General features: G+C 43.7%; 1 long non-coding RNA gene across 1 annotated transcript in view; it reads left to right on the forward strand.

Moving 5' to 3' along the window:
- Positions 1–769: 769 nt before the first annotated feature.
- The window catches only part of LOC127717773 (uncharacterized), a 29,089-nt gene continuing 16,006 nt past the window's right edge, over positions 770–13,852 (forward strand). Inside the window, exon 1 of the long non-coding RNA XR_007989366.1 lies at positions 770–1,063. This is a non-coding gene — a long non-coding RNA (uncharacterized LOC127717773). The remainder of the gene's footprint in view (positions 1,064–13,852) is intronic.

Raw genomic sequence — 13,852 nt, forward strand, 5'->3', positions numbered from 1 at the left:
TTTTCTCTTTTTTTCCTTAATTTCGGATTTAATATGATTGTACATGTGCGTTTTGGTAGATTAAATGGTTCATTGACTTTTGAATGTTTTGAGTGACATGAAGAAAAAAAAATCGTATTGTTTGGAATCGTTCTGCAATCTGTAGCCCTACAAAGGGTAAGGGTTACTTGCACAGGAATTTATTTAACACCAGTTCCGTAATCAAAAAGATCTCCGCTCTTTGCTTCAATTGACAGTATGCAAGCTTGCACTTTTTAGGTTCCCACAATATTATAACGTCCTTATCTTTTGAACATGTAACTTAATTTGTATTTAAGATTAAAATAGTCAAAAATTGCAATTTCTAAAGGTTTTGTCATATTTGGGGTAAATATGAAGAAAAAAAGAAAGATTTCAAACTCAAGGCAAAATATTTCGGAATTTTTATTTCAGGGACGAGATAATTCATGATTGCTAGATAAAAAGTCTTCAACAATACTTGAATAACAGTTTGACTTCATGAACATGCATAGATTATTAAATGTTCATTGCATAACATCAAGTGAGAATATGTAGTATGATATTTCTATACATGTAAAAGGAATAAATTTGCGAAAATATGGTCATAACTCTTTATACATGTGTTTTGGTAAAAACACCACACATTTCAACTAAAATATAAATTTGAATGAGGAAGAATTATAATAACACTGTTAAACAAACGGGAAATTAAACACTTATCTATCTTCCGACTAACTTAATTATTATAAAAAAAAAGGTCATTGCAAAACTTTTACTAGGAAAACGTCTTACTGTTTTTGGAAATTCAGCGGAAACTTGAATTACAGGACCTTTTTTCACAGCATAGAAACGTGCCGAAATAGAAGCTACTAAATGATGGCTTCTGAAATACCTATGCAGGTGTATGAAGGTACTACAGACGAGCATTCATACGAACAAATCAAGGTCGATAAGAAGGAAAATAATTTTAACTTGTCCAGAAAACAATGGATCAATATTTTTCTGTTAATGCTTGCGTTGGCGACTGTTGGAATAGGATTTACCGTGACTTATTTTACTTTACGTAAGTAAACCTGTATTACTTTTTAAGTAATGGACTGATCCAAGGGTTGCGTTAATAGGGGACGTGTCCCTCCACATTTCAAGGAGGAATCCCCCACTGTTTGTTCTTTGTGCTCGACTTTTGTAGATGAAACAAAACCATAAAAGCTTAATTGATATGTTTACCATTAATAACATGACAAACTAGGGTTGAAGGATGTTATTGGTTCGTGTATTAGATTTTCTCTGTTTAAATTTAGGGACCGTACAAATTGTCGTCGAACAAGCACGTTATATTTTCAGTTAACCGGTTGATCAAATTTTCAATTAATATGTACATGCGGAAGTTAAAAAAAAAGAGAAAGATGTATTTTGATACTTGCTTTCGTTTTGTATTAATGAAATTAAAGTGTTAATGTATTTGTTTTTACAGTCTACTTTAATTAAACAAAACCTTTCTGCCAAGAGCGCCTTTGTCTGAAATCATTTATAGGAAGTAATACTAAGAAAAGAATTTATCAGTTTTTATACTTTTTCAACATCAAGTTCGTTAAGCGTAGTAGATCCTAATGTCACAACTATTTAATGATCTTTGACTTTCAACAACTTAGAGTTTTTGTCTAAGTTTAATCACGTTCCGAACGTAGTGACGTCGCACTAGGTCTTGTTACCACCAAGCGTGACCGGACGTTCCAAACAAGCAAATGATATTGTCCTTTGTTCATATACGTGGCTTATTTAATAATTTAAAGTAACAAAATTATAATAGAAATTTTATTTCAGAAGACGAGCATTACACCAACTTTTTCTGGACGTTGTGACGAATTGGCTATACATTTTGATTTGATATGAGATATGAATCGTGTTTCATAACTGAATAATCAATAAACTATTTACTTTGAAAAAGAAACACCTGTGAACTTTTACTCAAAATTACTATTTTCTATCGTCAAACGGTCAAGAAGAGTTTAACAGCTGCATGCTTATTAAACAAATTGAATGCTTATTGAAAACAATTGCCTTTAAATGATGAAAGGATACGAGTTATAATGTAACATTTGTCAAAGTTAACATTTATTACATTTCACAACTTGTCCGGCTTTCCTTTTTCCATCGACTTTATGATAGAAATTGTATATTTTGACTTCAAATAATAATTAATGGTCAGTAGTGTCAAAAGGCCGATTCTGCGGCACTTGCCATTTTAAGCACAGATTCAGCATAGGAACCCCAACCCCAAACATAAAATGCAAACGCAATACGTTTCAATTAGTCTAAGGGTAAAAACAAGAATGTCTTTCAGTTTAGCACAAAACCCAAACACCTTAGAAGGATGTAATCCTAGGGTAAATACAAATATGTCTTTTACACAAAACCCAAACACCTTAGAAGGATGTAATCCTAGGGTAAATACAAATATGTCTTTTACACAAAATGTCAGAGATACCCCAGTCCCAAATACCTTAGAAGGAAGCATTCCCCAAATTGAAATAAATAAAGAGATGGCATCCAATAGTGTTAATATGAATATGGATCAGTTCAAAGAGAATGAAGAACTCAAAACTTGTGGTGCTCCACTAAAAAGAAAGAAGGGGCAGTTTTGTAAGAGTAAACCAGGGAAAGATGGGCTTTGCTGGAGACACAGTAAAGAACCACGCCAGCAGGAGGATACCCAAGTTGTAGGGAATATTGTGGTGAAAACCACCATGAAAGAACTTCGAAAAATCGCAAAGAAGGAGGGTCTTAAGGGATATAGTAGGAAACCCAAGGGGGAATTGGTTAAGTTAATTGAGACCAATACTGCCCACAAATTTACTCGCGAAGAGGTTTTTACCAAAAAGGAACTGAAGACCATTGCCAAAAGACGGGGAATTACCAACTATTCCCGACTAGGGAGAGCTGACCTGACTGAACTGGTGAAAAAGAACATTGAAAATGCCCCCGTTGAAGAGGAAATCAAAATTGTTAACCGACGCGATGCATTGAAAGGTGTATTTGGCACAATCACCATTGAACCCTTGAAACAGCATGATATGCTAACTTTTTTTAATGTAAGTCAAAGCACTATCGCCAGCACAATTTCAGATGCACTCACCAAAAAGAAGGCCCTAAAAGTGCAATTAGTACTACAGGTGGAGATGGTAAAAACAAACCCAGCGACCGGAGAAAATATCTACGTCATTCCCCACTTTAGATCAACCCTTACCACCATCACCGAATCCACAGACCTTGAGTTGGAAATAGCATTTATGGTCGAGAAGATCAAAGAAAATATGGCTAAATACATGCGTGAAGGTAGTGGGTGGACATTTGGTCATATTGAAAAGCTAGAAATTCACTTAAACAAGTTTAAACCTCTCAAAGGCAGTTCCTACATAGCATTGCCAAAACCGCTCGCTCAAAAGAAAGCTATCATCAATGTGCAGAATACTGATCAGGAATGCTTACGCTGGGCCATTCTTTCAGCCCTACATAATGAAGAAGTTGACAAAAACTGTACCAAACGGGTGGGTCAGTACAAAAAGTGGGCTGATGAGTTCAATTTTGATGGCATTGAGTTTCCAGTCTCGCTAAAGGCCATTGACAAATTCGAGAGGCAGAATACCGACCTAAACATTAACGTCTTTGGCTTTGACGGTGTAAAGAAGGGTGAAGATGAAGAAGAGGACTTCCAAATATATCCCCTCAGAATATCTAAGAATACAGGTTCGAGACATGTGGATCTTCTGTTCCTGACCAATGAGAGCAAGCAGCACTATTGCTGGATTAAGAGCCTATCTCGACTTTTGAGCTGTCAAATCTCAGAGCATAGTCATGAACTGTTTTTTTGCCGCAGGTGTTTGACTCACTTCTCAAGACAGGATATCCTGGATGAGCATATGGAGTATTGCAGTCAGAAGGATGCAGTAAGGATCGAGATGCCAGAGGAAGGAACCCACATAGCCTTCCATAACCACAAAAAGTTGATGAGGGTTCCATTCGTCATTTATGCGGATTTCGAGTGTTTTACGGAGAAAGTCGACACTTGCCAGCCAGATCCATCACAGGCCTACACAAAGGCATATCAACAACATCGACTATCAGGTTTTTGCTATAGGGTGAAATATGCTCACGGTGATTACAAAGACTCAGTCATCTACTGTGGAGAGGATGCAGCTAAAAAGTTTGTACAGTGCATGGAGCAGGAAGTTAGGGAGATTGCTAAGCTTTACAAGGAAAACAAACCTATAGAGATGACCGACGCTGATAAGGAGATTTTTGAAGCAACCACAAACTGTCACATTTGCGGTGGTGAATTAGCTGGTGACAAGGTTCGCGACCACGATCACCTCACAGGTAAGTATCGCGGCGCAGCACACAACCAGTGCAACTTGGACTTCCAACTTCCAAGACATGTACCCATTGTTTTCCACAACTTGAGTGGATACGACGCCCATCTTTTTGTGAGTGAATTAGGAGTTGGAGAAGGTAAGATAAACTGCATCCCTAACACCGATGAGAAATACATCAGCTTCTCGAAAGAAGTAGATGGAGCATTGGAGATGAGATTCATAGATTCATACAGGTTTCTACCGAACTCCCTGGAAACCTTGGCAGGGAATCTTACAAAGGAACAATTCGGGGCAATAAAGAAGTGCTTTGGCGATCGATATGAACTGATGATCGGGAAGGGAGTATATCCCTATGATTACATGGATGGACCTGCCAAGCTAGAGGAAACACAACTACCACCCAAGGAGGAATTCTTCAGCAAACTCTATGGCACACACATCAGCGACGAGGACTATGCACATGCTCAGCAGGTGTTTAAGGAATTTAGGTGTAAGACTTTGCGGGACTACCACAATCTATACCTGGAAAGTGATGTAGCCATATTGGAGGATATTTTTGAGGACTTCAGGAATATATGTATGGCTAACTATAAACTCGACCCTGCACACTATTTCACATCTCCAGGACTATCCTACGATGCAATGCTAAAATGTACAGGAGTGAGACTAGAACTCCTCTCGGACCCTGATATGCTGATGATGTTTGAGAATGCAACCAGAGGAGGTGTCGCCATGATCTCTCATCGACATGGCAAGGCTAACAATCCCTACATGAAGAATTTTGATAGCTCCCAGCCAACTAAGTATTTGACCTATCTTGACGCCAACAACCTCTACGGATGGGCGATGGTACAATCTCTGCCCACGGGAGACTTTGAGTGGGTAGAGCCAGAGGAGATTGAGGAGATCCTAGAGTACCCCGATGACCATGAATATGGTGCCATGGTAGAGTGTGATTTGGAGTACCCCGAAAAGCTTCATGATGCTCACAATGACTATCCACTAGCTTCAGAGAATGTGGAGATAAATAAGGTGCGAAAGCTAGTGCCTCACCTAGGTAAGCGCGAAAAGTATACTCTCCACTACAGAAATCTCAAAATGTACCTGACGATGGGCATGAAACTCACCAAAACACGTCGGATTATCAGGTTTAGACAATCCCCATGGCTCAAACACTACATCGATCTTAACACCGCTCTCCGCACCAAAGCTAAGACCGATTCTGAGAAAGACTTTTTCAAACTTATGAATGTCTCAGTTTTCGGAAAGACCATGGAGAACATCCGCAAGAGGGTGGACGTCAAACTGGTCAATAGTGAAAAGCAGGCACTTAAGCTTGTGGCCAAACCCAACTTCGATCGTCGGGTCGTCTTTACTAACAACTTAGCAGCCGTCCACATGAAAAAGACCAAGCTTAAGTTTGATAAGCCTGTGTATTTGGGAGCCTGCATTCTGGACATCTCAAAGACCCTGATGTATGACTTTCACTACGGTTTCATCAGGAAGATGTACAGTGACAACGCCCAGCTGCTCTTTACCGACACTGACAGCTTGGCCTATGAGATTAAGACCGAGGACTTTTACAAGGACATTACACCACACGTCCAAGAAAAATTCGATACCTCCAGCTACCCTACCGAACATCCTTCAGGCATTCCCACCGGTGTAAACAAAAAGGTGGTTGGAATGTTTAAGGACGAGTGTGGTGGTAAAGTGATGACAGAGTTTGTAGGTCTCCGGGCAAAGTTATACTCCTATAAGATGAACGACCACACTACCACCAAAAGAGCAAAAGGAGTAACAAAGTCTGTCATCAAACAAAACATCACCTTTGCTGAGTACAAACAATGCCTAGACACTCAGCTGGAAATATGTAAGCCGATGAACATCATCCGCAGCCGCCTTCACCAGATCTACACCGAGGAAATCAACAAAATAGCACTCTCGGCCAAGGATGACAAGCGACATATTCTGGAGGATGGGATCAGTACTCTTGCCCATGGACATTACAAAATCGAAAAGGATATCTAAAGGTCACTTTTGATTCATATAAATAAAGTAATGGGTAAAAGTAAACGCAACAATTATACAAAATTCACCAGGTATGCTGGTTCGGGTCAAGAATGTATTAATGAATATCGTCAGAAGATGGAACTCTATGAAAAACAAGATAAACTCAGAGACCGTTTGGAGATTCAGAAGAGAAAGGCTGAAGAGATTAAAGAACAAGAAGCTGAAAAGATCTTAGTGATGATGGAATTTACCAAAAATTATTACAGGATTTTACAACACCTCAGCAAGTTAGGATTAAATAAATGAGCAGCATACGTGTGCACAACATAACCCTTCCCAATAAACCTCTTTCGAATGTAGACCTTGTGAAAGCCACCAAGGACCTAGGAATCCCATGTTTCAGAGGGGTGTTCATGCGAGATACCCTACCACCCAGCCCGCGCCGCATCGAATGTGGAATCTTGAATCACGATAGCTGGGAAGGTCCTGGAACGCATTGGACCTGCTGGTATAAACGTGGGCTGGTAAAGTATTACTTTGACTCCTATGGATTGCCACCGCCTGACGAGATGGTGAACTACTTACAGCCTGAAATTCGATATAGCACCGATGAATTACAGCAGCGAGGCTCGGTGGTGTGTGGCCACTTTTGTTTGTACGTGTTGAATATGCTGTCGGCGGGGAAGTCGCTAGAGGACGCGGTCTTCTCACTCTATAAATAAATGGATAAGTTTGGATCTCATGCAAGAAAGCGCGCATCCCTTTGGCGAATGCTGCAGGATTTGGATATGAACGACAATCGCATTACTAGCCTAGGACATCCCAAGGACAGCTCGGATGCTGTGACAAAACGGTGGGTAACCCAAGAGTTGAAAGATGGTATAAAAGACATCAATGACCTAGAGGCTGCGCTCGAAGCAATCTCGAAAGAGCTCGAGGCGATGAAAAAACACCTGGACGGTATCGAGAAAAAAGTGGCGAAATGTTTGCCTATGGCCGGCGGTATGATGAGTGGTGTCCTGGATATGCAGGGACACTCGATCGTCAATCTTCCAGAGGGGGTGGCGGCACATGAACCGGTGACCAAAGGATGATATGCAAAGAACTATGTGGATCTAAGCATGGCGGTTCAAGAGAAAATCAACACCATCGAACAGAAGGTGAAGTCTTATCACACGACGGACAAGAGCCGGCGCGAATTGGATTCCATATCTGAGGAGGACGGGCGCATCGACAGACTCAAGGCGGAACTCATGAAATTATAAGGTAACACAGCAGAGTTTTCCTGTCCTATGAATTAGGACAAGAAAACTTGACTAGTCTATTGCACATCTGTGGCTTTGACCCAAGAGTTGAATTCCGTGGGATACCCCCTCCACTTGACGTAGAGCTCTTTCACTCCTCCCCGGGTTCTCCGACGCAAGACCTTCTCGATGCGGTAGATGTTTTGATCAGTCTTTTGAAGTTCGGGTTCATAGAAGGATCCCTGAATTTCCTCGCCACTAAAATCCTTGAGACGATAGGTGGGCGGCTGAGTGTTCAACACTAGGGAAATGGTGAATACTTCCTCGGTCCAGCGGGGTGTGTTTCCCTTCTCGAATGTACCTTTCTTCTTGGTGATTCGGACTTTGTCGCCAGCACGAAATCGTGGTGGTTTCATGGGAGGTATGCTGCCATAAAGGTTCCAATACACCTTGTTTTCATACTCCTTATGACTTGCGGCGACAGGGGTCATTTTGATGGATCGGTGCTTGGTGGTATTGTACTGGCGAACAAGATTATCCAAAACATTGATGTAGGTGCGTGTAGAGTTGGCCGAGAAATATTTGAACATTTTCTCTTTCATGGTGCGATTCCAGCGCTCAACCACACTCGACTTCTCCTCATTTTCGGTGGAGTAGAGCTCAATATCATGCTTTTGAAGCAACTGATTTACATCCTTGTTGTAAAACTCAGTGCCTTTGTCTGTCCAAAGCTTCTTGGGCATACGCTCCTTGAACACCCCTTGAAAGGCATCCCGCACCGTCACCCCCTTCTTGTTTTTGAATGGTATCAACCAGCCATATTTGGAGAAGACATCGATGATGCTCAGGATGAACTTATTTCCCTTGTTGTCCCTGGAAAAGGCACTCATATCAACAAGGTCGGCCGCCCAGGTCTCATCCACACCACCCACTACCACACGGCGTTTTTGAAACTTACGTCGAACTGGTTTGTGCAACTCCTCAGCTAAATCATCGGTCCAGCGAACTTTTTTTTTTAATACCCAGACCGAATCGAGCTTTGGTACCGATGATGGGTCCGACGATGCTGTGGTCCATGCGTTCGCGTGTGGTAGGGTTGGGAATGGTGTTAAGCGAGGCTAGCATAGCTTTGTCACAGATGGAGTTGCGTGCGGTTGTATCCTTGTGCTGGGCATAACAAAGATCGTGGTGATATGCAGCCTGGTCCACTCGATTAATGGGTTTTGACCAAGCCTTCGGGGTGCCATCGGGGAGTAGTCGCTTGCTAAGTTTAGTCCCTGGCCCGGTGAAGTTGTGTCCGGGGAGATGCATTTCCATGGGTAATCGGTTGATTAGTTTGTTCATGAACCCTGCACCGGTTGTAGCAACAAACTGAGACTTCTTGGCACCGCACTACTTGCAGTTGCCAACCTTCCTCCGTCTTCCGTTGCTGGTAATTGTTTCACCAGGGTTAACTGTGTCCGTCTTCCTACGACATTTTACGCAGAAGATCATCGTTATTTTATTTAAATAAATGAACGTCGAAGACATTTCCTAAAGTGCCAACGCTCCCAAGAGGAGCAATCACTACCTCCTACCGCAGCGGTCAATCAGAGGGTTGATTCAGTCGGACTGTGGTAAAACAACGCTGTTGAACAACCTACTTCTGCGCGATGGATGGCTCGACTACGATCGATTGTACGTCTTCGGAAAATCGCTTCACCAGCCCATCTACCAGCTGTTGCAGCAAGCGCTGGGAAAAGGCTTCCCTAAGGAAGATATCCGAGACCTCCTACAGTGTAAGAGCAATTCACCCTACTCGTTGATCGATGTGGTAAACGCCTTACCACCACCACGACACCCGAGTGGTATCGCCACTTTTTTCTTCGAGTAAGGGAGCGATGTACCAGACCCCAGGGAACTCGATCCCAGCCGCAAAAACCTCATGGTGTTCGACGACTTGATGCTGAGCAAACAGAACACGTGTGAAGACTACTACGTGCGCGGTCGTCACAACAACGTCGATTGTTTCTACCTGTGTCAGAACTACTTCAAACTACCCCGACAAACGATCCGAGAAAATGCAAACTTTACCTGTCTCTTTCAGCAAGATGCAAAGAATCTCGATTATATTCGGCGCGATCACTGCAACGATCTTACCAAGGAACAGTTCGACGCTCTGTGTAAGCATTGCTGGTCCCAACCTTATGGATTTGTAACCATCGATCTCACAAGTCCCAAGGCAAATGGAAAATATCGATGCAAATTAGAAGAGTTCTATGAGGTATAAAATAAAAAAAAATGAATCACTTGCAGGAATTTTTCCTGGAGAATCAACGGGACTTGGATCGGGAGAATGCTCCCAAGCTCTCACGACCACCCCCTGAATGCAAGCACGAGTCGGACTCGGCCGATATGACAAGTATGTGTTGGAAATGCGGTCGCACGATCATCCGCCCGATCGATAGCAGTAGAGGTGATTTCGACGCATGGAACTCTGGCCGTCTGTATGGTAAGGTGCAGCGTCCCCCACAACCCCAATGCCCTGCCAAGACGATTCGAGGCCACCAGTGCACAAACCCATGCCAACCGCGTAAAGACCTCTGCCTAAGACACTTGAATCTTCCGAAGAAAAGGGATCCGTATCAGCTGTGTAATACCTTCATGTGCAATTTATCGCGTAAAGACCTTTGCCTAAGACACTTGAATCTTTCGAAGAAAAGGGATCCGTATCAGCTGTGTAATACCTTCATGTGCAATTTATCGCGTATGGACGTTCGAACCAACGCTTCGGGGCGTTCACACCAACGCTTAAGGGCGTTCACACCAACGCTTAGGGGCGTTCACACCAACGCTTAAGGGCGTTCACACCAACGCTTTGGGGCGTTCACACCAACGCTTAAGGGCGTTCACACCAACGCTTAGAGGCGTTCACACCAACGCTTAAGGGCGTTCACACCAACGCTTAGAGGCGTTCACACCAACGCTTAGGGGCGTTCACACCAACGCTTAAGGGCGTTCACACCAACGCTTAGGGGCGTTCACACCAACGCTTAGAGGCGTTCACACCAACGCTTAGGGGCGTTCACACCAACGCTTAGGGACGTTCACACCAACGCTTAGGGGCGTTCACCAGCGTTCGCCCCTATAAATAAATGACGTTTATCAAGATTACCAACCCTAAGCAGCGTGAGGCGCTCGCAAAGGAGTTGCATGAAACTAAGCGCAGCATTCAAGCCAGCAACATGCAACATCGTCTCGACAAGATTGGACTCAACCGAGACCTTTCCAGGGTGTTCAAGCCTGTGGTTGAGGCTCAGCGGGAAGCAGCTTCAAAAATCACCAAAACAATCGAAGATTTACCTGCAGCAGTGCCAGCCCTCCCTCCTCCACCGCCCGAGTTTGCTGATCCACTACCCATCGCACCACCTACAGACACCGTCCTGCAGTATTTGCAGCTCAGTATGACTCCTTCCGCCGACCACACCTTTGGATTGCGATCTGAAAACGATGGTATCTTCATCGGAAGCTCACCAGTTACTTTTGACGATGATGATATTTTCGTAGATGGTGTGAGGTACAAAGGAACCCTTGGCCTCTGGGAACTCATGGTGAAAAAGAAACCAGAATCGTTTGAGCCCGACGACCTTTACGACTATGCAGAGATCCTGAAAAGTTCCGGTGCCATGTATCAAGGCAATTCCACCCTCTAGAGAACCCCGAAGGCGAATAAGAGTTACAAGTGGAAGGAAATCGTATCCCACATCTACAAGAAGGATAAGTTTGGCAGTGGGCTGCAAACCGTGTTTCTTCCTTCCAACTTCAAGCAGCTTCTCGATCGCTTGGAACTGTGTGCTGCAGCATACCGAGCAGGAAACAATGGTGTGCGCAACGAAATTGTGTCGATTATCGATGCTATGAAAAGGGGTAGACATATCAGCATCGAGGAATATAAGGCACTGCATCGTAGCATCCTATAAATAAATGTTGCAAATCAAGAAAGGTTACGCTCGAAAGTACGCCTACGGTGGTAAAGGACTGTTTGACACAATCGCCAGTTTGGCTGGACGCATGTTTACTTCCTCTGCCGCCCAAACCCTAGGAAGTAAGGCCATGAACACTGCCACCAATGCAGCCTTGAAAGGTGTTGAAAAAGGGGCTTCCAAAGCCGTCGACCATGTGGTTGATAAAGTGACCCGCCCCAGGAAACGTATTAAAACCCCTCAACAGCCTAGTGTTCAACGCAAGAAGCCAGAGCAAGTTCGGTTAAACAATCTAATCTCCGGCTCTGGTATCAAAACCATCCACGACTTCGTCCAACGCTATAAATAAATACATTATGTCTAACATCCTTACAATCACCGAAGGGTTGACCTTCGACGAAAGTCTCCAGGAATATCAGGTTCGAGAATACGAACCACAAGCCGGTGCCCAGCTGAACAATCCCGGTGCTGAAATCCGAATCAACATCGAAACCCAGGATTTGTTCCTACACCCCGCCGAAAGTTATCTCGTGGTAGAAGGTCGACTTCTCAAGAATGATGACACAGCATATGCCGATGGCGATCTTGTGTCGCTCACCCATAATGGTATCATGTATTTCTTCAAGAGCATCAGTTACAGGCTTTCCGGTCAGCAGATCGAACATATTAACGACCCCGGCATCGCCACCACTATGCTTGGAATGTTAACCTACCCCGACGACTTCTCCAAATCGCAGGGTCTCAACCAACTGTGGTATAAGGATTCTTCCACCGATGCTGAGGTTGAGAACACTGGATACATTATCACCAAGCCCACCAACAAAGGATCGTTTTCGTTTGCCATCCCCCTAAAACATATTTTTGGATTCGTAGATGATTACAACAAAATAGTGTACGGGTTCAGGCACGAACTCTCACTCGTTCGCGATTCAAATGCTAATGCCATTCTGAGAGCAGCTGCCGTCAACGATCCGGCAAAGATTGTCCTGAGTAAACTATCGTGGTTCGTCCCTCACATCACCCCCTCAGACGAAAATAAGATGCAACTGTACAAAACCATCCAGAGTAAATCCAAAATCCACTGTGGATTTCGCATGAGACAGTGTGATTCCATAGCCGTTCCCCAAGCCTCACAGTTTAACTGGCGTCTAGCTGCCAAGAGTGGTCGCGAAAAGCCTAGATATATCATCGTTGCCTTCCAAACTAACAGAAGTGGTGATCAAACCCATAATGCTGCCGTGTTCGATCACTGTCGATTGCGAAATATCCATGTCACCCTCAACGCTGAACGTTATCCAGCAGTCGACTATAATGCAGCTTTCAACGAAAATAGGATCGCCAGAGTGTTCAAAGAGGCCTCCGACTTCAGAAAGAAATTCCATAACATGGACAGTCTCCTCAGTAATGGTGGGATTAATCCCTCCGATTTCATCGACTTGTACCCCTTGTTTGTGATTGATGTGAGTCATCAGTCTGAGCGTCTCAAAGAATCCACGGTGGATATTCAGATCAGAGCCGAATTCGCCCGTAATGTTCCAGCCAACACCGAGGCGTTTGCACTTGTCATTTCCGACAGAATCCTACAGTTTGAATCCGATGGTCAAAAGATGAACGTTGTGTACTAAAAGTTAATGGATAAAATTCACCTACAACTCCTCTTTGCCAGTCACCCCGCCGAAGTCTATGCGATCGTAGTGAAGGCTAGTAAACAACTCAAGGAGCAGTATGACGGTATCGAAGAGTGGAAGCAAAAATATGTGACAATGGTCTACCATAAATAAATGGATAACACATTGTTGCAGCAAATTGCTAATAACACCGACCCCAAGCATGGGTTTTCCTTCATCGTCTCTGGAAACGATAGCCAAATCCTTACCCGGTTCAACCCCCCACTACAACTCAAGGAATCTAAGACCTACGAAATGGCATTAGTAAACCTCGAAACCTATAACTCCATCCCCAACATTCATACAGGTAACAATTCCTTCCGCTACTCCCCCGACGATGGTGCCAACTGGTTTCCCATCGCACTGAGCACAGGTTCCTATGACATCGAAGACATCAACAATGAGATCCAGCGGCGGCTACGGCTCAACAAACACAAAACGAAGATCATCATCGATGCCAACCGGGCAACCCTAAGAGCAACGCTGACCCTCGCCAGACACTATCAAGTAGACTTCAACGTTGTCAATAGCATCAACACCGTCTTGGGATTCGAGCGGCAGATTTACACGTTCGATATGATCACAAACGGCTA

Source organism: Mytilus californianus, unplaced genomic scaffold (assembly GCF_021869535.1).
Source record: "Mytilus californianus isolate M0D057914Y unplaced genomic scaffold, xbMytCali1.0.p SCAF_10, whole genome shotgun sequence".
NCBI lineage: Eukaryota > Metazoa > Mollusca > Bivalvia > Mytilida > Mytilidae > Mytilus > Mytilus californianus.